The sequence below is a fragment of the Podarcis liolepis genome, assembly GCF_965112155.1.
Source record: "Podarcis liolepis genome assembly, chromosome: 8".
Taxonomy (NCBI): Eukaryota; Metazoa; Chordata; class Lepidosauria; order Squamata; family Lacertidae; genus Podarcis; species Podarcis liolepis.
Window position 1 is genome coordinate 65007716 of NC_139560.1, and position 26256 is coordinate 65033971.

General features: G+C 42.4%; 1 pseudogene across 1 annotated transcript in view; it reads left to right on the top strand.

The window, feature by feature from the left end:
- The first annotated feature begins 2751 nt into the window (after positions 1-2751).
- Positions 2752-26256, top strand: part of LOC310713817 (enoyl-CoA delta isomerase 2-like) — a 45146-nt pseudogene continuing 21641 nt past the window's right edge. Inside the window, exons 1-4 of the transcript XR_014530106.1 lie at positions 2752-2805; positions 3962-4148; positions 8084-8153; positions 10786-10876. The product of XR_014530106.1 is annotated as an enoyl-CoA delta isomerase 2-like (transcript). The remainder of the gene's footprint in view (positions 2806-3961; positions 4149-8083; positions 8154-10785; positions 10877-26256) is intronic.

A 26256-nucleotide genomic window follows, 5' to 3' on the forward strand; every position in this document is an offset into this window, starting at 1 on the left:
CTGAGCAGATCACAGCAAATCATAGATCATGAGACAACCATGAGGCAGTCACGATATTGCCAGCGAAAATTAGCCAATTAGCAAGCTTCTTGCCATGCTTCCAGCTCCTGGTCAAGCACAGAGTTCTAGTTCTGCTTTCCGCTGCTTGCAGTGACGCTCTGTCTAACCTCTCCCCTAGTTATGACAGGACAGGGAGTATTGGAGATTTTGTGGTTTGCTCTTCCTGTTCTGTGGATTAATTTAGCCTGTATCTGAGGGGATTTTGTACCAGTATCTCTGATTCACGTCTTCCCCTTGTCCAGGGTACACGGATGTTTGTAGGGGAAAGGTCGGCTCCTAATTTTGCTGTTTCAAGCAGTATGCCGAGAGCTAAGGCACAGCTTCCCTTTGATTCAAAATGGATTATAAAATACTGTAAGCCCTGATTATGTGTGAGCATATATGAATATATTGATTACTGATAACTGATTATATGAATAGCATAGGGGTAGCCCGTCTTCCTTGCCTCAATTTAACAACAGCAAAAAGCACCCCACCACTCTCTCACACAAAAATAGGTTGCTCAAAGAAAACCTAGAATTGATTTTCCAGTATAGTAATTGTGAGCACAGTTCAGTACAGAAAACCAATTCCTGGGCTGTGTGTGTGCTTAGAACAGGGGTCTGTAACCCGCGGCTCCGGAGCCGCATGTGGCTCTTTTGCACCTTTGCCGCGGCTCCGGGGCAGATACTAGCGAGGGAAGGAGGTGCATTGTGTGCCCCGACACTCCCCACTGTGGCGGGCGCTGTACTGGCTGTGACGTCGCATGGGGGACCTTCCCGCCCGCCTGCCCGCTACATTGTAAGGGCATGTACGTTGGTCACTGCATTGAAAGGGGGCATGTACGCTGGTCACTGTTTTGAAGGGGAGTGAAGAACACACACACACAAAAAGGTAACTTTTTAATTTAACGTTTATTTCTATGAGGAGGAGTAATTCTGAGGGGTCAAACAAAGAATTAATAAAAAAAGACCCCTGGCTTAGAACCTAAGGCCCCATATGCACTGTACATTTAAAGGAGTTTTATACCACTTTAAACAGTCCTGGCTTCCCACAAAGGATCATGGGAATTGTCCCCTTTTGGGACTTGGGGCATGTGAAGACTTGGGATCAATCAAAAGCTTGGGGCAAGTTATGTCAACCACAAGACCAAACAATAATAATTCTTATTCTTATTCTTATTTATATGCCACCCAACTGGGTGTAGCTGGGTTTCCCCAGTCACTCTGGGCGGCTTACAGCACATATAAAAATTGTAAAACATCAGACATGAAAAACTTCCCTATACAGGGCTGCCTTCTAAAAATCAGATAGTTGTTAATTTCCTTAACATCTGATGGGAGGGTGCTCCACAGGGCGGGTGGCACTACCAAGGTATGTAAATATAAATATAAATATAATTTTTTATGCAGACCAGCACTACGCAATTCCAGGGACTTGATCTGATGAAGACTGTGGGAGTGAGGTTGTTAGGAGACCCCTGACAGAGCTACAATTCTCAGCACCCTCAACAGACTAAAGGTCCCAGGATTCTTTGGGGGAAGTTGTGACTCTGAAAATGCTTTAAATGTACAGTCTGGATATGACCAATATCACTTTTGAACAATGCATGGTTGGGTAGAGCACTGCTGGTTGAGGTGCACATGCTAAAAACAGGAATTTCCAGTTTGGTCATTCAGGGAAGGCTTTGCAAAAGCTGAAAACAAGATGGAGGACTTGGGAACAAAAGCTAAGCTGCTACAAATCGCGAAGCAAGGTAGGTGAGATCCGGAAAATTAAAGGGGAAAAGAACTTGACGTCTTTTCCCTAAGCTGCTGTATTAAAGAAGTCAAAAATGAATCTGACTATTTCAGAATTACCTTCTACATTGGAGAGTTGTGGAGGTGAGGGGACTGATGAGTTAATTCTCATAAAGTACTTTGAAGGTGAAAACTACTATGCCTAGAAACCTATAACCTCTTACTACCCTACGGCTGTTTCTCCATACAACCAATGTGGGAGATTTATTATATCAACCCTTGCAGGGCAGCAGTCAAGATATCAACTGTTATGTTGTGGGTGAACATATCAGACGACACAGCAATTCTTCAAAACAGCTCTTGTTTACTCAGAGGCCAGAACAGAACTGAACTGAAGGGTTCAGCCAGCCTGCTTATATAGAGCTCCACTAGAACGCAACAGTAACCATTTTCTGTAACTATCCAATCACTGAATGTCACTTTCAATCCCTTATTTGCATATGTGGACCTGAGTGAAAACTATCTACAGTACCCCCCTGCTGGGCCAGGGTGAGAACTTCAGTACATAACATCAACAGTATTTACGAACAAAGTATATGCCTATGCGAGTATAAAGATACAGGTCCGCCACTCATGTTTACCCCCAATCCACAGACATTGCAAAACGACTCATGAGTGATTGACACCAAATTCCCATATAATTTTATCTTGTTGGCCAAATTAGAAACAAAAAGAAAAAAGATTCCCTTAGGTGGTTCAGTGGTCCTTTGGCAGTTGATTGTAAGCTGCACTGGAAATGTATAATTCTGGGCTAGTACATGATTTACTGTACAAAAGTTTTTAATCCTTGTTATTATGACCATGGAGTTGAACCAATTTTATCAAACCTTAATATAATAATACTAGAGTTGGTAGGGACCCCAAGGTCCCCTATCCAATTTTAAACCAAACCGGACGATGCTTAGCTTTGCAAATGGATGACGATGTTCTTAACCGGCTGAGAATCATGCCTTTGATGAGTGCCGAGGTAAACACTGATAATAGCTAGCTTTGTTGCAATATGCAGCCATTTTTCCCCGGAGCAGTGCAATGGGGCTGCCTGTATATGCGTGTTCTTCAAAATGGATGACGATCTTGTCGTTTCTGAATAACCTATCTGCAGTCCCTGGGAAGACCCCATTTTGACTTTGTAAATGATAAAATGTGCAACACGCTTTTAGGAAGGAGTGTCAAGCTACCTGGGTATAGTTCTTCCCTTCCATAAAAAGCAACATAGAAATATTTAAAATAACTAAAAATAGATACGTCACTTTTATACCTCAATTTAAATATAGCCAACTATATATATTTGCTTGAATCTCCAGGATACTTTAGCCTGTTTCGGCAAAAAAAGGTAGCCATTTCTGGTTTCTTTGCAGGTAAACATAATCCAGTAGAGATGCACTGTTTTTAAATCACTGTTGTATGGCCCTTAACATTCATCAGGCAAAAAGAGGTAGTAGAGTTTGTGCATATATTGTATGCACATTCTATATCCATTATGTTTTAAATATTATCTCCTCATTCTATATTATTTATTTGAAAGCTTACTCTATGGTTTTAACCCTTTCATGCATTAATTAAACTCAAGCATGCTGGCTCCATTAGTCTGGTTATCCCACAGAACTGCCATGAGGACTTTCTTTAGAAATGGCAGACGGATGTGGAAATGTGGAGAGATGTATTTAAGATTGCAAAAATGCAGAACCAAGAGAAACTGAAATTGACAGATTCGCCCATGCTATCGCGCCATTTCCCGCCTTCATTTCACTTCATCTCACCTTTGCATATTGAGCAGGGAGGCTTGAAAAGGAAACAGTGTGTGTCAACAGTGGCTCAGTTGAGTAGTTCCTCTTTCAGATCTCGGTTCTCAATACATCAAAGTCAGGGCAGTGGCAGCTGAGAGACCCAATTTCAAGGGTGGAGCTAGAGATGCAACCTTTCTTCTGTTGATACATGTAAATGCTCTACACACATGAACAGGGCTAAAATCTGCTAGTAAATAATTACTTTCCATTTTTTGTGTGTCCCTTCTTGAAGAGAGAAAAGTGGAATATGGATGTAATGCAGCCATGTGTCCGGAGGAGGTAATTCTGCTTTGTATTATTGGGCTTTTGAATCATATCATGTTTTGCTGACTACAGATCGGAGCTGGCCTCTCGTATGTGGATTCTCAGTTGAGCCTGGCCACTTGTGACTCTCCCAGTAAGGAAATGGGATCTTCTGCTCAAAGTAAAGGCAAATACGAAACCCTTCTGGTCACTACAGAGTACAAGATCACAAAGATAATCTTGAATCGCCCAGACAAAAACAAATGCTATCAACCTTGTGGTGAGTACACGAAGATAGCTTCTAAATGACAGGCTCCTGTGGTATTTACATTATGTGTCAAATGGTGGTAACACTGTGTGCCTTCCAGAATTTGAAATTAACAACAGGCTATTTGTTCTGGTTTAAATTAGCCAAGGCAGACAAAATGCGGTCAATAAAGACTCAACGCATCCCTTATCTAGAAGATAATGTTCTCCCCCGAGATGTGATATACTTCATGGCCCTTTAATCAAAATGTTCTTCAAAGCAAATGTTGTTTTGGGCCCTTTTCTTGCAAATTGCATCTCTCCAGGCATCATAATATGAGCTATTATCATGAAACGAGAATCCTCTAGGGTTTCAGCCTCTGATTTTTAATATGATCAAGGGGTTAATTAAAGGCTGAAGCCAACTGAGACTTAAGGAAAATACTCCTGGGGAAATGACACGGGTCTTGGTTTATCACCGTTTCATGTCAAGATAAATGACTAAGTAAACATTTGTTATTAAGACCCTGGATGATTTAGCCAAGTGTCCCTGAACAACCATTGCAGGTTGTTGTAGGCTAGTCTGCATTTTAAGCTCTGAGCACATAACGCAGGTCCAGTTTAGGTTAGTGCGGTAACTCAATAGCCAAAAAATGTAGCAGTTCTTTTTGGCTACTTGACAGATTGTTCCCCAACTTCCATGAATATGTTGATCACATTGGATCAATGCACGGTTGCATCCTGAACCAGCCTTCACCAACATGGTGCCCGCTAGCTGTTTTGGACTACAATTCCCAACAGTCTGAGCCAGCAGAGTGCTGGCCAGAACAGATAGCCAGCCGATGCAGTTCTAAGCAGCTGGAGGGCAGCAGTTTAGCAGGAGCTGTCCTGCACCAATGTGTGTGTCCCAAGGGAAGTATAGTTTTGTGGTGTAAGGAAGTACCCCTGTGATTGGAGTGACTCAGGTTATTGGCACTGTTGTATGGTACTGGTGTTACATGGGACTCAGCTACACAGCTGCAAATAAAACGTTTTAAATGTGTTGTAAAGTGCAATATACAAATGTGACACTAGATGGCAACAGCGAGCTATGCAAAATTCAATGTAATTTATCAAAACGTTTTTGATTGTTTTTTTAAAAGCATTTTCACAGCATTTTTTAAAATATGTGTGTAGATTCCACCATGGAAGCCAAATGACATGAGAATGATTTTTGGTGGTAACCAATTTACTTATAAATCAGTAGCCTGTAAATGGAGACTATTTTATATGCCGGGTTGAAGAGGAATGTTTCCGCTTGGCACCTGAAGGTGGGTTGCACATAACAGCCCTGTTTCCATCATGAGTGAAAATAGCCATGATTGTACCATAAAATGACATCTGGAGGGCCCTTAAATATGCAACTATACATATAAAATAGCATGTGCACATCTTACACAAATCTGTGCTCTCTCTCTCTCTTTCTTGTCAATGCATAACTCACCCCCCTAAATCAGTATGAGCCAGTGAGAATATCTCTTTGACTCATTTTATTTCACTTCTGATTCACATGCCAGGAATACGTGAGAGCTAATCACTTGCTTATTATTGACCAATCAGGATTACTATGATTGCATTTGCTCTTATATAAATTGCCTACGGCAAACTGGAGAGCTAGCAGGATCAGAGAAGGCTCCACAATCCAAATCAAAGGCAAAATGTTTTGCTTCAAAATTGTCTTTGTTGAAATTTTCAGGGGAAAGAAAGCAAGGAAAACAAACAGGAATATCAAAACAATCAGTGCAAACCAAAATCCAGCAGGTCAGTTGTCAGTCTACATTACTGGGGTGTAGGGCTGAGTCACAAAATATTCAACTCAACAGAGACCACAGAAGGTGAATCATTGATAGAAATACAGAAATAGGAAATGGGGAAATATTTTTTCAGTGAAAAGGGCTGAGTAAGAACTGCTGCACTCCTTCATCAGTAAAAGGAAATACATTTATAGAACTAAGAAAGCATATGAACCAAGAGAAATCAGAGGATAGCTTTGTCACTGGAAGAAAACCAATGATCCAGAGAAAAATGGCCTCCCTGACTTCTGATTTAAAACTGTATCACAATTCTTTTGTGAAAAGGCTGGTTGCTTCCACTTTCAGGGACCCCATTCCTGCAGAGGCTGTAAGAAGTCCTTGTGTGTAAATCTTAGTGCACTTATATAAGTATTACACAAGCTGGCAGTTACCCATTTCTAATGGCACTTAAGGGCACATTAATTTCAAAACTGGCTGCACAGGGTCTGACTAAGGGCAGTAATAACCTGTAAAATAGATGGATCATAGGCTAATTTCAATGCAGTCATTCCAGAGATTTTAATGCAGGAAATCCTGTCCTTCATTTCAAATATGTGGGCTTCAAATGGGTCATGCCACTGTCCTTTGGTACACATATTTGGGCAGTTGCAGTTTGTTAGAGATGCAGTTTCATATAAATTCTTTACATAATTCTTTTTTTTTCTTCACTGCCAGCCAACGTTCTGATGACTCTGCATCAACTGGAATCTGATGTGTATTCCATGTCAACTAAAATGGCCTTATTATGCTAAATTATTGGTTGTAGTGGTAATTTATGTACCGTCCCAGGCTCCTAAAATTATGTTTAAAGGAGTGGGCCTCTCGTGATTCTCTCTGTAATATTTCATGGTTGGCTCAGATTCACAAATGATTAAGGAGAGGAATGCCAAGCTTCCAGGCTTGCCCTTGTTTTCATTTGTTGGCTAAGAAGCAATCCCCAAAATGAGCAAATTACCCACTGAAACTGAGCTCTCTTAGCACATTTAGTCTATTCTGCTTTGAGTCAAGAGTGTTTCAGTCATGCTCCATATTCTAAAAGGACTGGCTTATGAAGCATGGAAATGATTGAAGTCTTAACCCCATGGAAGTCTATAACTGCTGCTAGTGTAAAAATCCCTAAGTGGGAGCTGTAAGGCGCCTTCTTTTGATAGGATCGATTTATGGGGCCCCTCCTGCATCTGTGGGGATTGATTTACCTGGCGGCAGCAGCAGTTGGTGGGTGGCTATGAGTGATTGTTTTAAATTTCCCACAATGCCCCTGAAGACCTCATACGGGTGGCTATCAACCACCATTTTAATTTTCTACCATTCTCCAGAGCAACACAATGTCAGGTACTCTAGCATTGTGAGAAATTGCCTGCCACCTGGCACAAAGCACACAGGGCAGTGGTCTGGAGCCTTCCCTCACATATTCCACCAATAGCATCTCTTTTCTTCAAGGATAAGGTAAAGCGGTATAGGACCCCTGGATGGTTAAGTCCAGTCAAAAGTGACTGTAGGGTTGCGGCGCTCATTTCGCTTTTTAGGCCAAGGGAGCTGGCATTTGCCCACAGACAGCTTTCTAGGTCATGTGGCCAGCATGACTAAACTGCTTCTGGTGCAACAGAACACCGTGATGGAAACCAGAGCGCACGGAAACGCTGTTTACCTTCCTCCCGCAGTGGTACCTATTTATCTACTTGCACCTGCATGCTTTCGAACTGCTAGGTTGGCAAGAGCTGGAACAGAGCAATGGGAGCTCAACCCATTGCGGGGATTCAAACTGCTGACCTTCTGATCGGCAAGCCCAAGAGGTTCAGTGGTTTAGACCACATGTATACTTAACCTGCATATCTTTATGTGTGGTTTCCTCCAATTGCTGCATGTTCATTTCGTGGCTCTGCTCTGACTGAAACCTAGATGCATACCACCCTTACATTCTTTGGGGCCAACTCATAATAATTAAACCAAAATCAACTCATCTCCATGCTGTAGGCACAAAACAGAGAACAGAGGAGTAAAATAATCCCGGTAGAGATTCTTCAGGATTTGATAGTTGGTTTGCCATGTTATCTCTACAATATTTAGATAGCGTGAGTGAAATGCTGTCTTCCCCGTACTCTCAGTTTCCTCCTCCCCCCCTTCTCTTTTCCCACAGATGTATGGTGAAATTACGTGAGCACTTGAAGAAGCTGCCAAGGATGATTCCACACTGACTGTAATAACAGGTATTTTTATCGTGGAAGTTCTGAGAGTGGTGTTAATAAAGCAGCGGCCAAACCTTCTCTCCTGTGGGTGGAAATTGTTAGAAAGAATCTGTCTGGCAGAACAAAAGGTTCCTCTTCCTCTAGAAAACTTTTGAGCTTCAATTGGTCCACAGAGCCTGAAATTTATCCACCGAGGGAGGAAGAAATACAGAATTCCTGTAAAATATTGGGCTTGAAAAAGAATGTGTTTCCAATTATTATGGCGGTGGAGAAACGCCTGCAAGTATCGCATGCTAAAAGCTCCCAAGACATTGCGATTTCTTTGTGGAAGAGGGGCAATACTTCCATTTCCTGTTATTTATTGACATGTATTTCCTACCTTACAAGGTATATTACCCTCACAAAACAGTTTACAAGGGAATAATGATGATGATGATAAGAATTAATTTCTGAATAAAAATCATATACAAAACATATTGCACATACAAGAACAGTTAAAACCATTTTTAAAATTACATTTATATTCAGCCTTTGCTCCAAGGAGCTCAAGGTCACATACTTGTATCTCCTCCCCTCCAATTCATCCACACAATAACCCTGTGAGGTAGGTTAGGCTGGGAGTGAGTGACTGGCCCAAGGTCACCCAGTGGAGATTTGAACTCTGGTCTCCCAGGTCCTAATCTAAACACTACACACATATAAAACAATTTCAAATAAATTCAGATACTGACTGGAATAGAAATCTCCTCTTGGAAGACTTACTGAAAGAGGAATTCTTTAACAGGACTTGAAAAGATAATAAAGTTGGTACCTGTTTGATGTGTAATGAGATGGAGTTCCAAAGAATTAGGGGCCACCACAGTAAAGGCCCAGTTACAACATTGTGAGGAACGACCCTCCTGATACAATTTTACCTGCAGCATGCCCTCTCCTGTAGAACAAAGTGATTGATGAGGTATATAGGAAATGAGACAATCTTTTAGGTATCCTGATCCCAAGCTGTGTAGGGACCAGCATTTTGGGTGTAGTGGTGTTGTTACCAGTAGCTAATTGGCAGCCATGGCAGATATTTCAGCAGTGGTGTAATATGATGAAAACATTCCGTGAGCAGTTGAGCCACCACACGTCGCACCTGCTACAGCTTCTGGGTCAACCTCAAGAGTAGCGCCACATAGAGAGCATTTCAGTGAAATATCCCAATAACTCTGGATCTCAACATAAAAATGCAAACATGTGCATTTGTACTAAGCAATTGGATGGCAAACAGCATTGCAAAATTCAGGAAAGGTTCTCATATTATTTCAGAAAGTGCAAATCAGGTAGGTTAGCCTTTAAATGCAATTCTGTTCCTCCCCTTTCCCTACTTGGGAATAATGCTCATTGAATAGCATGAAATGGGCTGCTAAATAAACACACGTAGACTAGCAGATGTGCCTTGATGTAAAAGTTGGACCTGAACATTCGTTTGCTCCGAAATATATTTATTTGAAATCTAGAATGCAGTGAATACAAGGATACAAAGCCATTGCAACCATCATTTTAAAATGTTAATAGAAATAAAATCAAGAATAAATGATAAGCAATTGCCATTGGAGACCAAAGGACAAATTTCATTTGTAACATATTGTTTTGCTCAAGGCCACCCATCTAGTCACTTCTTTCTGATGTTGAACTGGGTGTATATCTTATTAATATTTTCTCTATATTGTGCTCAGTAGTACAGCAAGCCTGCAACTTACACTCACTTTTCTTATGTGATCCCAACCTTACCCAGGCGATCGAAAAAGATACAAATAGATTGGAAGAACATGGGGGGAACGGGAATAAAAATACTTGGTAGAAAAAACTGTCAGAAGGAGGCAAGAGAGGAGGAAACAACAGTTTGCAATCCCTTCAGTCATTGCACTCACCCTGAGAGAGAGTTTGTGTGTTGTCAGAGAGGCAGAGAGTGACACAGGGCCTAGCTAGCGCATAAAGAGCAAGCAGTGGAGGTCTGAGAGTGAGAGGAAGGTGCTCTGAGCTGCGGAATGCTGTTGTGTTTTGGGTTGTGGTTTTTTTACAGGTTGTTAAAAGGGACTTCCTGGCTTTGCACTTTTTTTGTGTTTGTACAAAGTTCCCAGGAACTGAACCTTCACATAGTTGTGGGCTTACTGTACAGTGCTACCTCGGGTTACAGACGCTTCAGGTGACAGACGCTTCAGGTTACAGACTCCGCTAACCCAGAAATAGTACCTCGGGTTAAGAACTTTGCTTCAGGATGAGAACAGAAATTGTGCGGTGGTGGCATGGTGGCAGCAGGAGGCCCCGTTAGCTATGGTGGTGCTTCAGGTTAAGAACAGTTTCAGGTTAAGAACGGACCTCCAGTACGAATTAACTTCTTAACTTGAGGTACCACTGTATATGAAGTTGCAGTGCACCTTGTAGCCTCTCTTTCTAAGATATAGAATCATAGAGTTGGACGGAACCACAAGGGTCATCTAGTCATATAATAAAAAAAGGTTCCTGGTTAATTAGATTTGGATTGCAACCTCAGCAATGTTTTTTGTTTTGTTTTTTTTGTTCATGTCTTTGTTATTTCTATTATGTTTACCACCCTGATGAATCAGCACACTGCATACCGTACATTTTAAATATTACTTTTGGATCTTTGTAGGACGCGGCGATTACTACTGTAGTGGGAACGATCTTAACAATTTTGCCGAAAACTTGCAAGATATTCAGAGAAATAGTGGAGAGCAGCTGAAGTAAGCACGAGCTTTTAAATATGTTCTCATAATTAAATGCTTGATTCATACTATTACCCACATCTTTACTACACATACTATTATCCACACTGATGTCAAAAGAGCTCTGGACTGCGACTGCAAATCTAGAGAGCTCCTTGAGAGTCACTTAACCCTAACCCTTGAGAGCCCACCGTCAAGGGGCGGGGAACACACCTATCATCTTCTTTGCACCTCTCTGCTGTTCAGAATGGAAGGGCTGGTGGGTGCCCCATCCTGGGATCCAATGAAATGTAGGCATGTTTAAAGGAGCAGGGTTCAATATAGGAGAGACTGAGCAAGTCCAAACAGCAACTGAGCAGTAAAAGCAAATGGTCTCATGTGTCCTGTGGATTTTAGAAAGCGTGTTCTCCTTCATAGAGAACACGTGTTGCGGTGGGGTCTGACAGGCCACCCCTCTGTTGCTGGGCGGGTTAGTATGGATGACTATTTGCAGTGATTGGGCAGTTGGGTTACTGGGCAAATGTTGGTGTTGCCATTTAGGGGGATGGACCAAAGGTTATAAAATCAAGTCACGCAGCACTGACTGGGCTCTTTTGCTGCGTGCATCAGATCACCCGCCCACCCTCCCTAATCTAGGGCTATTGTGTTGACCTTGCTATGCCTGTCATGGAGTCGTCTGCTTTTGGGGCAGGGGCCTAGTAGCAATTTTGTCCATTTGGCTGATTGGCTGGTGCCATTTGGTTTTTGCCTACTGCGTAGCAAATCGTCACAACTTGTAAGGTTACGGTTAGGCATTGGTTAAAAAATTGGTTGGTGGAGGGGTAACGATTGGCAGTGCCTGCCCCTCCAATGCTGCTGCTGCTGCAAGGGAATTCCATTAAAGGAATCCAAGGGCTTGCCATTCTTTCGTCCGTACCGCTGAATGGGGCTTAGGGCCGCACAAGCCCCCAGGAGCAAGTGGGGGGGGGATGAGGGTCTGGTGCCTGGCTCCATGTTCTCCCCAATATTGTTTTCCCTTACTGGCTTTCACTGGAATCCGGAAGTCAGTTCTGTCCGCGGGCGTGGGGACAGATAGTCATAACCAATGCCTAAGCAATCAGTCACATTTATGTATTTTAATAAAGTTGTGGCCAAAATTATGCCAAAAACCTTAAACAAAAATTATGTGTGAATTGTGAATTATTTAGGGGTGGCTTGGGGGACCTCGACTTTTTAGACTTCCATCAGCACCTCTGATGATTCACCGTTTTAACCACTTCTTATGCATTTCTTAACTTTATATTGCCTTTACATCTCTTAACAAATCATCCTTCCCCTTCTCCATTTTTGCAATATTTTCAATAATACTCCTCACAAAACTTCTTGCAAACCTATGAACGTCATCTGATCTTCACAAATACTTTTCAAATAGTCCGTAAATTTACGCCAGTCTTCCGTGAATTTATGGTCCCGCCGGTTTTGAATCCTTCCTGTTAGTTTATCTAATTCTGCATAGTCCATTAACTTCATCCTCCATTCTTCAATCGTCGATAATTCTTCTTGCTTCCATTTTTGGGCCAATAATATTCTTGCTGCAGTTACTGCATATTAAAAAAGCTTATATTCCTTTCTATTTATATCATTCCCAACAATGCCCAGTAAAAATGCTTCTGGTTTCTTTATAAATGTATATTTCAACATTTTTTTCATCTCATTATATATCATCTCCCAAAAGCATTTCACCTTTTTACATTCCCACTACATGTGATAAAATATTCCCTCTTTTTCTTTACATTTCCAGCATTTATTGCTGACTTTATACATTTTCGCTAACTTAACAGGTGTAATATACCATCTATACATCATTTTCATCACATTTTCTTTTAGGGCATTGCATGCAGTAAATTTTAAACCTTCTTTCCATCATTTTACCCAATCGCTCAGCTGTATATAATACCCAAAATCTTTGGCCCAGTGAATCATAACCGACGGAGCTTGGGCTGTTTGACCTAGAAAGCCTTCATCCAAGTATGCATTTTGCAGCAGGGGTGGGGGTAAGGTTGTAGTTATGTGGTGGTGAGAGGTGTACACTTTGCACACGCTCAAAGGCCACCTTGTCTTTATTCAGCTGAGTCCCGAAGCTTCAGGTTTCGGGGCTTAGCCTTGTCCATCCCTTCTCCATGTAAAGGAATCTGCCATTAAGAGAGACTTGGATCAGACCCACTGGCGTGGAATTGATTTTGATATTTTGGTTAATGAAATTATGATCTGAGACAAAAATCATGTGCTGGTGCAGTTCAACAGTAAACTGACATGCGAGAAACTTTCAGTGCAAGATCCATTTACAGATATGTTTGTGGCTCCTGTGTACATTGCATTTTATTTTTCTGTGCAATGAAGGACTGCGACTTACAAGAGACCTGCTTTTCTCATGCCATGCACAAACAATGGCAAGAGTCTATCTATGGCATATTGAATGTGTAAAAAGCAAGTTTTAATTTATGACAGCTGGCCTGATGGAGATGCCCTTATCCTCCCTGTTATAAATTATGAATGAATAAAGCAGTATCCCAAGGGAATGGGGGAAAAGTGGCTGTGGGGACATTAAAATGCATTTGCTAGAATTGATAGAAGGCAAGAAATCCCCATTTCATACTGCTCAATTGTTTTGGGAAAGTGCAGTCAATAATCATAGCCCTTGAAGGACCCGTTTCTGTGTGGTACAAGGCTGAGTGATTACACTTTGGGTTCAGACAGTGAGCCTAGTGTTTCCTTTCAGGCATCTGTATAGATTATTCTCTTTAAGAACCACGAGATGCTTTATTGCTTCCCGGGGACAAATGCTGAAAAAAACCTGCAAAGAACTTCGAGGGCAAAGAACAGCATAAGTTGTCAAAACAATTTGGGTCCATCTGTGATGAGTTTTAATGTGATGTCTGAGTAGTGGCCTTTGTATACTTTCCCCCACCGTCACTCCCTGTTCCCCCAAGTCAGAAATCAGTACTTTATTTGGAGAATCAGAAAATGGATGTGAAGGGGGGGTATTTCCCTCCCTCCCTGAAACTGTGTCGCAACATCTAGACCAGGGGTCAGCAACCTTTTTCAGCCGTGGGCCAGTCCACTGTCCCTCAGACCATGTGGTAGGCCGGACTATATTTTTTTTTGGGGGGGGGGGGGAATGAACGAATTCCTATGCCCCACAAATAACCCAGAGATGCATTTTAAATAAAAGCACACATTCTACCCATGTAAAAACACCAGGCAGGCCTCACAAATAACCCAGAGATGCATTTTAAATAAAAGGGCACATTCTACTCATGTAAAAACATGTTGATTTCAGGACCGAGCGGGCTGGATTTAGAAGGCAGTTGGGCCAGATCCAGCCCCCGGGCCTTAGCTTGCCTACCCCTGATCTAGATGATCTGCCAACTCACTACAGCATGTTCCTAGTACTCCTGAGGGCATTGCATATAAGTGTGTGTACACACCAGCAATTTAAAGTGTAATTAAGGTCACAGTAAGGGACGCAGGTGGCGCTGTGGGTTAAACTACTGAGCCTAGAGCTTGCTGATCAGAAGGTTGACAGTTCAAATCCCCACAATGGGGTGAGCTCCCGTTCCTCGGTCCCTGCTCCTGCCCACCTAGCAGTTCGAAAGCACGTCAAAGTGCAAGTAGATAAATAGGTACTGCTCCGGTGGGAAGGTAAACGGTGTTTCTGTGCGCTGCTCTGGTTCGCTAGAAGTAGCTTAGTTATTCTGGCCACATGACCTGGAAGCTGTATGCCGGCTCCCTCGGCCAATAAAGCGAGATGAGCGCCGCAACCCCAGAGTCGGCCATGACTGGACCTAATGGTCAGGAGTCCCTTTAAGGTCACAATGTGTGCACATCAGAGACAGGGGCGGGGATGTATTCACCCAACAACCTTTTGGGTTTCCTCCCCACTGCAGCCTCCCCCACATCCCCGAACTCCTATTCATGAAGCTCTAATCTGTGCATGAGTGCTCCTCTGCTCATGTGCAACAGCCATCTCAAATATACCTGCCTGGCATAAGTACCAAGTGATGTTGCATCAAAGCAAGTGTTAGCTCACACTTCTCAAGGCATTTTCCCAGTGCTTTCCTCGTCGCTAAAAGTCCAGGCTTTGTCAACTATAATTTCACAATATGAATTGACTCATAAGTGAGCCATGGAGGAAAGGGAAGGGAGGAAAGGGAGGAAGAGGAAACCTGCTTCCCCACCTACTGCTTCTTTGCATGTTCAGTGAATCTCTTGGATCTTTTTTTGGTTTTCCAGATCAGGGCTAGATCTCTACAGATTTTAAAAAACACTGTAGAAAAACACATTATAAAAGCTCTTAATGGAAAATCCCATTGGCGGCAGATCACTGCTCTATAGCGCCATCTGGTGCCGCACGTTTATACCACAGTTATAACAATATAATTGGTAAGTGTAGCTGGGTCCCAGGTGAACTTGATATGAAACTGTGACTGGGTCATTTACATTCATTCACTAACTGCGTGTTTTGCTCTCAGCGAGCCAGCTTTATTGGGAGCAAGCTAAGGAGAGAAGGCAGGAACACGCAACAGCTTTCTTAGTGGCTGCACTGAGCATTTTAGATGTTTGTACCATGCTGAAAGCTATTCCCGTAAGTCAGGGATCAGCAAACTTTTTCAGCAGGGTGCCAGTCCACTGTCCCTCAGACCTTGTGCGGGGCCGGACTATTTCCCCCCCGGGGGGGGGATGAACAAATTCCTATGTCCCTATGTATGTACAGAACACCACACCAGAAGGAAAAGAGATAGAATCAGAAAGTGAAACCTAGGCTCCTTTTGGCCTTACTTTTATGACCTTGAAAGAAGAGATAACAGAACCAGTTTAAACCACCTGTACTCAGCTTCTCTGAAGGAATAACCTAAACATCAGGAACTTTCTGCTTGTTTCTTTCACACACAGAAGCTTCCAGAACCCTCAAAACATCATGGAGACTTCCGGGGTGGCGCCATCGGCAATGGCGGACTCCCTCTGATCTGGAGGGACTAGCTCCACGCGAAACGGGTCTTTTCCGCTACGGCGAAGCGGGGACCCTTTCAAAAATCACAGGCGGATGAAGCCTGTGACCATGGGACTCGGCGGGCACCTTTAGCGCCCCCCAACCCGCAAAGGAACCCACTAACGGGCTCCGGAGCAAAGAGGGGGAAGTGGCACGGTGCTGAGAGTCAACTGCTTCTTCCGTGGAGTGAAGCCGCACAGCCGTTGTCGGAGAGCGCTGCCTTTTTCCTGGGACAATTTGGCTTCTAAAATAATCACCTGTGAGTACTTAAATCTCGGACAATTGGACTTTAAATAAGGACTTGCGAGCAGAAAGGAAAATTGGACTTAAAAGTTTACTTCAATTTGGCACTGAAACGGGAAGGTCTAAACAGGAAGTCAGCCTTCCGTTTCTTTGTAGATAGATTAAAGCAAAGACATGGCAAACTAGAGCTCAGAAAATCGCTTGTAAAAGGTTAACTTTCATCATTTAAAATTGTTGAACCCCCTTCGGAAGCAGGAGAAGAGGGGGGATTTTTTTTCGGACTGTTTAAACCTGCAGAAGTGAGTGCAAAATAAAGTAACTTTCCACCGTCTTGATCCTGGAGCGGGGTGTCAGGACTGACGTTTTTTGAAGCTCATTGACCAGAGACAAACGTCTTTGACAGATAGCTAAAAGAAGAGAAACATAGTGATTCCATTGTTCCCCTTCGCATTTTAAAGGAACAAATATTGACAAAATATCTGAAAAAGGAAACTTTGTTGTCAGACTTGTCTTTAAAAGAAAGAACAAATAGAAGTTTTCCCCCTAGAGGGAGACTGTGAAACTGTAACCAGCTTGCAGCTGTTACTGATTACAATCGTGGGAATAGACTCTGACCTTGCAGGACAATGTATTCAGAAGCTGTTGTGTGCTCTCTGTAAAACAAATGCCCTACTGGAACAGCTACATGAGAAGACGGACTTGATGACTGATGCGATCAGAAATTTTGAACAGGCAGTGGGAAATTATATGGAGCCCACCCAGGAATTAAATCAGGAGTATGCCCTGACAGAACAGATGAGGGAAGAGGATGTTGCTGAATCTGGGGCGCCAGAGATGGAGGGAGCTGTGGCCCAGCAGGATCATGAGCTTTAGGATTTGACAAATGAACTTGGAAAAGCCAGATTTGGAAAGATAAAGTTTGGTCTGGTTTGGAAATGGGGGGTTGGATAGACCCCCCCCCATGCAGGGATGTTTGGACTTTTCAAGTCTGGCAATGGGCCATGAGATGTTTGGGGTTGTGGGGGCTCTTAATTTTGGAAGGATTTTGAAACATGTTCTTAAATACCATATGGAGTTTAGTGTGGACTATGGAAAAGGGGCTGATTTGTCGAGAAGGGTCAAAAACATTGTTAAGCTGGAGTTCCCACGAGTGAAAGGAGCAGGAAACAAAGGAAAATACAGCTATAAATATGAAGAAGAGCCGCGGAAGGGACATGGAAGAGACTTAAGGGCCTCGGATACAAGATTGCCAGGATAATGCGCTAGATTGATGTGATAAAAAGGACTGACAAAACCCGGGACCAGGATGAAGATTGGATTGTTTTTATTTTCTTTTTATTACTAGGATTGTTTTATAAAATTGATGAATGTTAGAAAACTGTTGGAACGAAATTACTTGGCTTTAGCAAAAATGTTTAAAGAATTATGTAAGAATATTATGGTTATGAGAAGTTGGTAAAAATAAGACTTAAGTTTTAAGCTTTAAGGTTTATTATAATAAGATAAGATTAAAATAGATTAAGGTAATGTAATGACAGAATATTATGAAATATAGAAAGGATTTGCTGCGACAATTAACAACCAGGATACAAAAAAAGGGAGGAGGAGGAGATCAAAGAAAGAAGGTAATGACAGTTGAGGATTTGAGAATGATGGATTTGTTTTTGAGTGTTTGTGGTGTATTTTTCTTTTTTGAACTTGTATTGTTTGATGTGGTTTGTTTTTTCTTGTTTTTTCTTTTTCTTTTTCTGCTTTGTTCTCTTTTGTAATTCTAAAAAATTTTCAATAAATATCATATTAAAAAAAAGAAGCTTCCAGAACCCTCTTGAATTAACTAGAATAGGAAAGATCTCTACACATCGGATCAATACTTTCTGCACTAAGAAATGCAAACTGACAGGCTCTCTCCTTCCTCCTTCCTCCCTGTCCTTATAACCACCCTGTGAGGTAGGTTGGGCTGAGAGATGACTGGCCTAAGGTCACCTGGACGCAAAATAGGGAATCCAAGCCTGTGACCTAGTCTCTGGTCTTCGTCTGATACTACTCTACATCACACCAACTCTTATCTCCAGATTGCGGCCAAGGAGTTAATACAGCAATGTGGGTAAAGCAATTTGTATGAGAGGTCTTACGTGAGGAGTATAATGAATTGACAACAGGGAGAGCAAAAAGTCTTTTCAGGTTGGTTCAGGGAAGCAGCAGTAATGATCTGAAACTGCCTGGAGGAACTGCTTCAGCCAAGCAATATTTCTGAATGCCTTAGTCCCCTTCTCCCCTGTAGAAGCAGCATCACTGGAGATGGCGAAACTCAGTGAGATAAAGCACTTTAAAACTGCCGCAACTGTTCCACCCTGCATGCTAGAGTAGCCCTCTGTCATGGCCAGCTGACCTACTTACTTGCTGTTTTCTGCTCATATTAGTAACCGAAGGATACCTTTAAAAAAATAAATGAATATGATGGAAGGTTGGTAATAACATCCCATGGCTTCTGGTGATTGTGTTCATTTTTAACACCCAGCAGCTTGGAAAAGAGCAGAGGGTCTACGGCGCATTATTAGAAAGACAGCTTTGACATCAATAAAAGTTGCCCCATCACACACACACACCTGGGACCTTTTGCATGCAGAACATATAGTCCCTCACAGAGCTACAGATCTATCATCCATGGATTTTTAAGCTAAAATTTGGAGAGGGGGGAAATAGGCTTGGGCAAGACGTGGACCCCTTCAGATGTCCTGTACAGCTGTGTTGTTGTTGTTGTTGTTGTTGTTGTTGTTGTTGTTATTTCAACTTATACACCACCCTATACCCAGAGGTCTCAGGGCAGTTCACAACAAGACCACAACATAAAATAGTCAAACCTAAAGCAATAACCCAATACCCCCCCCAAAAAAGCCACATTCTAAAAGGGTGTTGGGTGTCAATCAGATCAACCAAAGGCCTGGTTAAAAGGAACATTTTTGCCTGGCGCCTAAAGGTATATAACGAAGGAGCCAGGCGAACTTCCCTGGGGAGAGCATTCCACAGACAGGGAGCCACAGACAGGGAGCTCAATGTACACTTACCTGAGAGTAAGTCTCCTTGAACTCACTGGCACATGCATAGGATTGCCCTGTCTGCATTCTGCTATCACAATGGGTAACCATGAAGTGTTAACATTATTCTTCCTAGACTATCTTCAATGGCAGAAATCTCAATTTCAGCCATCTCACTTAGCTGTAATTTAAATATTTATGTCTGTAAATCGTACTAAAAACTGCTCTATTTTTATACGGCAGATTTTAAGGTTATTTTCTACATTCCTTGCACATTTTGCAGTAGCAGCATGGAACAGGGAATTCTATATTAAAGACATCTAATTATATGTGTGAAAAGTAATTGAAAGCCTCCTCTCAGCCTGGCAATGCAAAATATTTGAACTCTGTCCCTAACAGTATGTTTCCCTTTCATCATCTTGATTATTCTTTTTCAAGCCTGCCAGATTGAATTTTCTGAGGTTCGTATAACAATCCCCACAGCTTGTGACTTGGGAAAGATCAGATTCATGATTTAGAGACTCACGAGCTCCCTTTTATTTGCATGCTCGGACAAGGGTAAGAATGAGTGCTTGGTCCAAACTGAGTGCCCATGCGGTAGTCCACATGAGAATGTAGGAATCCATAAGAAAGGATTTTTGAATCAGAACAGAGAAGGGCCATGGTTCAGTTGTAGAGCATTTGCCTTGCATGCAAAGGTTCAAACCCCACCAACTCCACATAGGACTAGGAGAGAATCTTTGCCTGAAACCTTGGAGATCCAAGTCAAGGTAGACAATTCAAAGCTAGAAAGACTGATAATTGTCTTACTCAGTATTAAGATAGCTTCCTGTGATAGCCAGAGGAAGCTCACAAAGGGAGCGTGATGGAGAGACGCATAATTAAAGGTCCACCAGCTCTCTCCCAGCAGTCAGACTGCACGTTAAATAACATACTAGGAAGAGCAATGGGGATAAGTACACTAGTAGTGTCCCCTGACTGTCTGAAGTTAGAGAGAGGTGGATCTGGCAGTTTTAGTTTATCTTGGCTTCTCTTTTTTCCAGCTTTAACTTCAGTTTGCCCCATTTCTGCATTAGTTTGGCCAATTAAAAAAGTGTGCATTTTTGCAAGTGTTGCAGAAGTATTTGCAAGTTATTGCATTTCTGGAAGTTATTTTCACAAATAAACATGTTTTTATGTGCACTTTCCCCCTAAGATGTGGTTTTGGATGCATTGTTTGGTTGGGAAATTGTGCTGCAACATTTGTAGAAGTGCGCGTTTTGAGCAATACAGTGGTACCTTGGTTCTCAAACTTAATCTGTTCCGGAAATCCGTTCCAAAACCAAAGCGTTTCAAAAATAAGGTGCACTTTCCCATAGAAAGTAATGCAAAATGGATTAATCAGTTCCAGACTTTTAAAAACAACCCCTAAAACAGCAATTTAACATGGATTTTACTGTCTAACGAGATCATTGATCCATAAAATGAAAGCAATAAACAATGTACTGCAGTCACACGGTCAATCAATCAGTAGCTGAACTGGGTTCCACACAGTCACAAAAAGAAAACAAAAAAGAGCCGCAAAAACTAAAATGCAAAATAAACAGTAAAAACAGACAGACCTCAGCGTAACACTCAAAACGGAAGTGTGGCACTCAAAACAGAGCACATTCAGCTTCCGAAAAAAGTACACAAACTGGAACATTTACTTCCAGGTTTGCAGTGTTTGGGTTCCAAGTGGTTTGAGTACCAAGGTACCACTGTATCGACATTTCAGTTTGTGTGTTGGTTCAGGGAGTGTGATTTAGGGAGTGTGATTCCCCCCCCCTTTCTACCCCATGTGGAACCTCCCCCTACAAAGTGGAACCCTGGAAGATCCACACTCCAGGAGACTCTCTTCTCTGCTGCAGTGGCGTAGCGTGGGTTGTCAGCACCCGGGGCAAGGCAAGTAATTTGCGCCCCCTAACCCGTGGATTTTAGCACTCGAGTCTCTTCCACTAGATTAGCACGCCCCCCCACCAGATGTTGCACCCAGTGCAGCTGGCCCCCACGCTACGCCACTGCTCTGCTGTCTAACTTTTAGAGGGTAATGAGGCCGAGCCAGCATGTTCATACCTCCGTCTTCCTTCCTGCAGTTCTAAACATATGCAATCCAGTGTCTGAAGAGGGCAAGTATGTCTCTCGGAATGGATGCTCTCATTTTAGTGTCCACGGCTAAGAGCTGTCAAGGACCCTGCCCTCCATTAATTTGTCTAACTCTTTAAAAAGCTATCCGAGTTAATGTCAAGCACCTCATCGTGGCAGTGGATCTTACAAGTTAATTACGCCTCACATGAAGAAGCATTTCCTTTTGTTTATCCGAAAATTACTGCTAGTCAGAGTCTGAGCAGAGAATAATTTATTCCTCTTCCCTGGTCGTAATTTCACAAACATTTATCGCATCTCCCACTCTTCCCTTCGTAATTGTTGCCTTAAACAAAAAAAGCTCCCAAGTACTAACTTTTTCTTCTTAGAGAAGGTGCTTCATGTTTTCCCTTGATTATTTAAGTTGCCTTTGCCTGCACTTTCTCCTACTCAACAATGTGGTTTTGAGGTGTGAGAGCCAGAACAGTACTTAACATTTAAGTGTTGAAACACAGCTACATACATAAACCCAAGAGGAAGATGGATAACTGTCTCATACCAAATTGAACCACTGGATTGAGCCCAGGTGTCTTTACCTGAGGTGGAGAATCTAAGGCCTGGAGTGTTGAATGGTTTCTTTAAATATAAAGGTTCATCATTGTTCCACTCCATGTGTATGTCTTTAAGGGGCCGGAGCAAGGGCCAGAGCAAGATAACGAGACCCAGCTTTACAGCTGTGAAACATAGCAGGTGCTGCTGAGTTGTATTTGATTAAGGCGTGTCAGCATTTGGGTAGAGTATATAAGGAGCAGCACCTAGCTCTCCCTTTACCCTGGGGGATGGGTTGGTGGTTGGGTCTGGTTTGTTGATGTATTTAGTGTAAATGGAGTTTTTGTTTTTCTTATTAAAACCTTCTTTAAGTTATTTTTGAGTCCCTTCTTTTTAATGCATGATCTCCCCAGCAAGCTCTCTGCAGCGCTACCATACTGCAAAAAGCCAACATCTTTGGTTCTGGGCCCAGCTGCTGAGTGGATGACTGCATATTTTTGGACTCTGAGAAAGGTTTGAAAACTCCTTCTCCTGTTAGCGTAGTTTTTGTGGGTCTGGAAGAGTTCCAGAATGGTTGACCGGGTTCCTGAAGCTGAGAAGGCTCTGGTCTTCCCACAGCTAACAGATGAGAACTATAGTTTATGGTCTTTTCGGGTGGAGGCGCTTTTGACCTCTAGAGAAGTATGGACCTATGTAACTGATGACCCTCCTGACCCTGTAACAAATGCTTGGTCGAAAGGAGATGCAAAAGCCAGGGCGATAATTAATTTGGCAGTCAGCGACCAGCAAGTAGTCTATATAAGAAATAAGAAAACTGCCAAAGAAATGTGGGACAGTCTTGCAGCAGTGCATGTTAGAAAAGAGTCAGCGTCTGCATTGACGTTTTTCAAGCAGTTGTACCAGACGAAGTTGCAACCTGGTGGTGATTTGGCAGCACACTTGAGACATCTGGAGGCAATACGCGGCGAATTAATTCGAAGGGACATGGAGGTACCTGATATTCAGTATATTTTTATCATTCTATGTTCCCTTAATGAGGACTTTGATGGTATAGCTAGCCAGATATCTGCCGTTCCACCAGCACAATTAACTGTGGAAGGGGTAACGGCAAGATTAATGGGCGAGTTGGATAGAAGGGAGGCTTGTGCCATAAGCACTCCTGTTTCCAGAAAGAATGAGGAACGCCATATGCAAACCTGTGGTGATACAACTGCATTTAAAGCTGCAAACTGTTGTTGGTTCTGCAATAAGCAAGGACATTTTGCAAGGGACTGCAGATCCAAAAGAAAGCAAAGTTCTCCCAAGCCTGTTTCTGTTCGTCAATCACGGTCGTCAGCCCAGCAGCCGGCATCGTATAGTAGAGACAGAAACGAGCCGCGAGCTTTTCACGCTCGGACTAAAGATCGTAAAAGAATTAAAGATGCCAAGTGGAAGTCTTTTGTTATCGACTCAAGAGCATCTCAGCACGTCTGCAATGATCGAAGCTTGTTTATTTCTTTCGAAGAGGAAATTGGTAATGTACATTTAGCCAATTCACAAGTCTTGCAGTCGCTTGGCAGGGGTACTGTTAAACTTGACTCTTTAAACATTACAATAGCGAACTGCATTTACTGCCCGTCAGTGGACAATTTATTGTCAGTAAGGTGCTTTGCCCGTCAAGGCATAACTGTGCGTTTCTTAAAGTCTATGTGTGAGTTTTTCGAGGGGAACAAACGTCTATTGTATGCCCGGGAATCTGATGGTTTATATAGACTGTATTTTCACACCTACTCCCAATCGCCTATAAATTGCAGAGCAGCACAGTTAAGCCAGGGGTTGAGGAATGTAAGGCCACATTCTGGGTGTATCCACGTGGCGCACAGAATTCTGGGACACCTGAATTTTGCTGATGTAATTAAGACAAAGAATATTGTCAATGGCCTCAACTTAAAACCATGCAAATTCTTTATGCAATGTCTATCCTGTTGCAAGAATAAGATTAAGGTTGCACGCAAGGGCAGGTGCTCAGATAGGAAAGTAACTGAGCCATTTGAGCGTGTACATTGTGATTTAGTTGGGCCACTCCCACCCTCATTAGGAGGTTCAAAGTACTGGCTTACTCTGATAGACCAGTATAGTAGATATTGTTGGACTTATGCAATAGCTGAGAAGTCCCAAGCTTTTGAGAAGTACAAGGTTTTTTGCAACTGGGTAAAAACGCACTTTAACAAACCAATTAAGAACCTGTTTTCTGACCGGGGCGGGGAATTTGTTTCTGAGGATTTTGAGAAATTCCTGGAAGCGCAGGGGACTACGCTTGAGTTATCTTGCCCCCGAAGTCCCTGGCAAAATGGGCTTGTTGAAGTTGTGCAGCGTAACCTGCAGGCAGGGGTTAAAACTTATCTGCACGATGCTAATCTGCCCAAAGACTTTTGGGCTGAAGCGCTCCATGCCTTTTGTTATGTTAGAAATCGCAGTTATCATTCTGGTTTAGATGTCACCCCCTATGAGAAGCTGTTTAAAAAACGCCCTAATCTGAAATACCTACGTATTTGGGGTTCAGATGCAATTATGCATTATCCTGCTAAGCAGAAATTGGGTGAGCGTAGTGTCCAGGGGAAGTTAATGGGCTACCAGCAGGGGGCGTACAGAATTTACATACCAGCAACTGGCAAATTTCATATTACCAGAAGCATGATACAAACTGTAAATTGGAATGGGGTTGCTGTTTTCCAAGATACTGATGGTATAAATGATACTGAGGAAGAAGAGGAAGCAGCAGCAGCAGGAGGAGGAAATGGTGATTCTGAATTAATAGAAAAAGACAAAAAGCCTGTTGAATCTGATAATTTGTTTGATTTAAAGTCACAGGCACCCGAGGGGAGGTTAGATTCTCTGGAGTTTTCTGACCGTGAGCTTAGCCTACAGGCACCTCTTCAGTCTGACAATGATAATTTACAACCTGAAACTAGTAGTTCATTGAGTCCCATTAAGTCTGAGGAGTCTGACTCTCCTTCCGGACTGAGACGTTCAGATAGAAAGAGGCAGAAGCCACAACGTTTTGCAGATGAACATTTTAATACTGTGTATGCCAATAAGGCAGTTTTTGAGCCAAAAAGCTACAATGATGTTCAGAATTTACCCAAGCACCAAGCTGTAAATTGGTATAAAGCTATGAACTCTGAGATAGCTTCTTTAAAAGAGCATAACACTTGGTCTCTCGTACCACAAACCCCAGATATGAGACTTATTGATTCAAAATGGGTTTATAGAGTTAAAATGAATGACAAAAATGAAGTTGTAAGGTACAAGGCAAGATTAGTTGCTAGGGGTTTTCAACAAATTCCAGGTGAAGATTATGATTTGTGCTATTCACCAAGTGTAAAATATGAAACAGTTAAGCTTTTGTTAAAAGATGCTTCACAGTGTGGAAAAGCCCACTACACAATGTTTCTCTGCTCTTAAGAGAGTGGTAATGTACCTTAAACATACCAAACATTATAGGTTGCAGTTTACAACATGTATTGACAAAGGTTTTGAAATTTTCTGCGATGCATCTCATGCAGTGGAACAAAATAATTGCAGGGGTGTGTCTGGTATGGTGTTTTGTTATAACGGTTGTCCATTTGAATGGAAGTCCCAGACACAAACCATTATTTGTCTCTCCACAACAGAGAGTGAATTATGTGCATGCGTTCAGGCCACTCGTGATGTAGAATGGTATCTGCAAGTATTCGCAGACCTACAGATGCAAGTAACACTACCAGTAAAAGTTTACCTTGATTCCCAGAGTGGACTTGCTATCCTGTGTTCAGAGACCAATACGCAGCGCACCAGAGTCTTAAGATTACGTTTAGAATTTGTAAAGAAACTAATTGCTGATGAAATGGTTGTATTTAAATATGTTCCAGGTGACAATCAAATTGCGGACATTTTTACTAAAGCACTTCCAAAGGTTACACATGAAAAACATGTACAAAGTATGCTTTATGTTTTTGTTCCACAATGATGAACCGCAGGGGAAATGTTGAATGGTTTCTTTAAATATAAAGGTTCATCATTGTTCCACTCCATGTGTATGTCTTTAAGGGGCCGGAGCAAGGGCCAGAGCAAGATAACGAGACCCAGCTTTACAGCTGTGAAACATAGCAGGTGCTGCTGAGTTGTATTTGATTAAGGCGTGTCAGCATTTGGGTAGAGTATATAAGGAGCAGCACCTAGCTCTCCCTTTACCCTGGGGGATGGGTTGGTGGTTGGGTCTGGTTTGTTGATGTATTTAGTGTAAATGGAGTTTTTGTTTTTCTTATTAAAACCTTCTTTAAGTTATTTTTGAGTCCCTTCTTTTTAATGCATGATCTCCCCAGCAAGCTCTCTGCAGCGCTACCATACTGCAAAAAGCCAACATGGAGATCAGGGGACAAATGCGGACCTCCAAATTCTCCATCTGGCCCTCAGACCTC